This window comes from Oculina patagonica, chromosome 7, assembly GCF_052425735.1.
Source record: "Oculina patagonica isolate OP01 chromosome 7, crgOcupat, whole genome shotgun sequence".
Classification (NCBI taxonomy): domain Eukaryota; kingdom Metazoa; phylum Cnidaria; class Anthozoa; order Scleractinia; family Oculinidae; genus Oculina; species Oculina patagonica.
Window position 1 is genome coordinate 30,230,757 of NC_135764.1, and position 4,371 is coordinate 30,235,127.

A 4,371-nucleotide genomic window follows, 5' to 3' on the forward strand; every position below is an offset into this window, starting at 1 on the left:
AATTTATTAAATTATTATGGAACAGGTAAAACTGAATAAAAAGTTTGGTCACACTTTTACCAGTAATGTTAATTTAACTTTAAACAATAGAAATGTAATTTGGTCAAACTCAATTAGCGCAATTTGTGTTCACACACGAAAATAGACTTTAAAGCAAAAACAAACTACTTATATTTAAATAAACTCATATTGGTCAAAACGTTACTTTGCATGAGAAAAAATATTAACGAAGCATATGCACATAGTGATACACCTTATCTTCTATCGCCGGATAAAAGGAATAAAAATCATTTCTTCGAAAAGACACTGTTGCTTTCGCTGATAGTCTATCTTAGGGGGTTAGGGTTAGTTTTTGTACGGGGAGGCTCCGCCCCGAGCTCTTACCCCTTACCCTTTTATATACCATTTTGCCAGAAATTGTACCCCTTTCCTATACCTTTTAATGAAAAAAGGTACCCCTTTCATATACCTGGAGGTCATGGTATAGGCTTAAAACATGACGTTTTATTGTCACTTTCAAGTATCGCTTAATAAATTGAAATAATACAGCCATTAATTGCATCTGTTCGAAATAATTTAATTAAAGGCCCTTTCAAAAAACCTTAAGGACAGATTTCCATACTCTTTCGTATACCTAAACTTGTGAAATCCCTACCCTTTTATATACCCGAAGACTGAAAAGGTACCCCTTTCGGGCGGAGCCTCCCCGTATAGGCCATTATAGGGAGTACCCCCCCCCCCCACCCCCACTAGGCCCAGACAGATTGTGCTCGGCAACTTTTGAGCAACTTTTGACGTTTGGAGCAACTTTTTCCAATTTTAGCAACCTTGAGCAACTTTTGGCTTTCTGAGCAACTTTTGAGCAACTTTGTATTGATATGCCTAATAAGAATCACAAAAATTAACATGTGGTTGAAATTTTGAAAAGGAAACATCTATTTCTGTAATAACATTAAATAATAATACTTTGCATACTAGCAGGGAACGGGTGTTGAGAGGACATCATAAGCCCACCTCGTCCCCAGTTATTTTTGGTTCACTACCACTGCCTGGTCACCCAGGCTTTCTTGGCCTGGTTGCCCAGCGTCGACGTTGACATTGCTCAATAAGATGCAAGAGCATTTAATATATTAAGTTTTGTTCTGCAACTGTGCAAACCTTTTATAATATACATGTGCCCAAGATATACACTTCAGATTAATATATTGAACTTTCTTAAGTTCCAATTATCCAAGAGGAACAATGATTGATGATATTTAATAATATTTGTATCAAATATTGATATATTAAAGTAGCAACTTTTGAAGTTTAAGTAGCAACTTTTTGGGTTTTTGGGCAACATTTAAGCAACTTTTTGGCTTTAAAAAGAGCAACTTTTCATGATTTTGCGAGCACAATCTGTCTAGGCCTAACCCCCACCCCCCGGGCTGGCATGGCTAACTTTTCCTACCAGAATTTTTCCTCAAGCACAACCAACAATCCATCAAATTATTATGGATTAAGATAGGTAAATGCTATAATCACTATCATCATTAAGGTCATTGCCCTGAAATAGAACTGAACACAATTTTTTAACCAAACTTCGCCTACTGGTTTATTACTTTAAGGGAACTTATATTTTGAAATAAAAAAGGGGGGTCACCAGATTCGTTTAGGAGCAGGAAGACCATGTATATTCCATATAATTCCTTTATAATTCCTATGCGAGTACTGGCAAAGTACACCTTTTTAGCGATAATTTATTTTTCAAACACATGAATTGATCTGTTTTCATTTTACAGAAAGAATTTGATCGCTACACCAAAAATATGAGAAAAAAATTGATAGGTCACCAGGCTCGTTTGGGAGAAAGTGACAATTTACTTCTCTCGCGGACTAAGCCACATAGAAAAAAGCCGCCATTTTGTTGATGTTCGCGCGCGCGCGCACTAAATACCCGTAAAATTCTGCGCAGTAAGGATGCGCAATGCAATACAGGGCAATGACCTTAACTGCATCACTTGTCCCTTGACAGTTCTGCTCAACGTGTTGGTGATAATGGCCGTGAAAAGAAGACCAAGACTCCAGAGCAACATCCACATCTTGCTGGCCTGTTCAGCGGCAACTGATGTCTTAACAGTGCAGCCGTCGTTTATCCTGTGGAAAATATTCGAGTTACTTAATATGACTTATTATGAGATGTACACGGTTCGTGTCTGTTACAATACTCTCATACGCGCGGTGTCCGTCTGTTCGTGTCTTCATCTGATGTTAGTTACTTGCGAGAGGCTTATAGCGATCAAATCCACCACGCGTTACCCTTTTTTTAATAATCTTTATTGACACAATTATCATTACGATTTCTTACGAGGCATGTGACGGATTACAAACATAGCACTGTTTTTAAACCTGCTGAACTTGTTAGTAGCTCTTGTTTTGATTTCGTGTGTTATTTTCATTGTATGTTCCTACGTGATTTTATATCGTGAAACTCTCCGCCACCAAAAGAAGATCAAAACTCAACAGCTCCCACTAAAGAGAGCAAAGCGCTCAAGACAACTGTGTTTGTTGTTGATGCTGTTGTAATCTGTCTTCAACCTTTTGCATTTTCCGTTCTGTCTTTTGCATTGAAGCTACACGTGGTTTCCCCTCCGTGGATCCGTACGCTTAGTGTGCTAAACTCTCTTCCCAATCCATTGATTTACTGCTGGCGACAGAAAGAAATGAGACAGTTTGTTTTCCGAATTAAACCGCAAGTCGTACAGCCACTGGCCATGGCTAACTCATAAAAACTAATTATAAATGAACTGTTACACTCAAAACGCGCGAATTGCACCTCAGTAATAGAACTGGTCACACCTTCAAAGGACAGTAGTTTTTAGTGACTACTGATTAGGGAACCGAAGGGTGTAGTTTATCCTATAACTATTTACATTTTTGTGAGATTTGTATATAGATAGTTGTCAAGGAAGTGAATAAACATGTATGCGGACTCAACGGAAAACTATTTCCGGTAGTAATTACTCGTTTCCAGTGCGCTCGCGCTCCCACCTTCTGGCGTCCGCTTTCAATGACAAAATCGATTAACAGCTTGAAAATCTTTTATTTCTCAATTAAAATACGCCTGTCTTTTCGGGGATTTTCTAGCAAATGTTTGCATATATTACTAAAGGTAAGGTAAGGTAAGGTAAAACTTTATTTTGACACGATAATAATAAAAGCTAAAAGCTTGTGGGGTCGTGTATTTAAATTAACTATGCTAAGATTAAAATTACAATTTTTATATTTACAGTAAAATTAATTATTTGATTAAATACTAACTCATTAGAATTACAAGACAAACGACGCCTTCTCGGAATAGCCAAAGAGTGACGGCCTGGGTCGAGAATTTCGGCGCGATTGCTTTTGTTAGTTTGGGGGAAGGACAAACAAGTGAGGGAACGAAACACTGAGGAAAACATTGAATTCGATGGTGATTTTAGCCTGAATTTATTTTTATGTTAATTTCCGCGCAACCGTGCCATGTTTCTGCGCAATGTTTCAATTTTGATTTGCAGTTTCCTCGAGCAACTGGCAAATTTATTTTTCGTTTATTTTTGGTGTATAAAACTTTTTTTAGCAAGCTGAGAGAAATACGCCCAGGTATGCCATGCGTGAACAATCATATTCTTTTGTCGAGACGAAAACTTAAACTCATAAAACTGTTCTCGCGCGCAAATAAATATTTCTTCGGCATTTTATTACAAATACGCAGTCATAAAAACCGATTTTACGAAGCTTAAATATTTATTCATAGCAACTAGTCAATAAATTTGAATAAATATATTGGCAAGCTTTGTCCGAGCAAACATCGGACAGTACGTAAGCATGAGCTCTTGACCGCAAGGGGTTGCCTGTGTCTGTATTCAAGCACGGGCTGCATATTTTCTTACTATTACGCATGCAAAATATAAAATAAATAACTTACCAAATTTTGAATGGATAAATTTATGGGCATAACTGGAGCAAAGGTAAGAACAAGTAATTAATCTAATAGGCCTTATGCATGATAACGTCTTAAGCTCAAAATTCACCACCAAGCCTCGTTTACGCAAATTATTCGCAACCTTTCGCCACCTTTATGCAGTTTTAACGTGGGAATTCTTTTCATCTTTGCTGCTTTGGGAATTCGTTCGTGATAATAATTACAAGTTTGCACTTTGAAAGCGAGGCTTGGTGGTGAAACTAGCCAGGTTGACGTAAACATGCATAAGGGCTATTCGGGAATTCGGGACAATGTTGTTTCCTTTTTTTTCGCGAAGGATCTCGTTACCAGATCCCTACTGCACCATAGTCTTTCCACCGCCCGCGTTGATTAGAGTCCAGCGGTTTACCGCTTGAACCCATGATGCA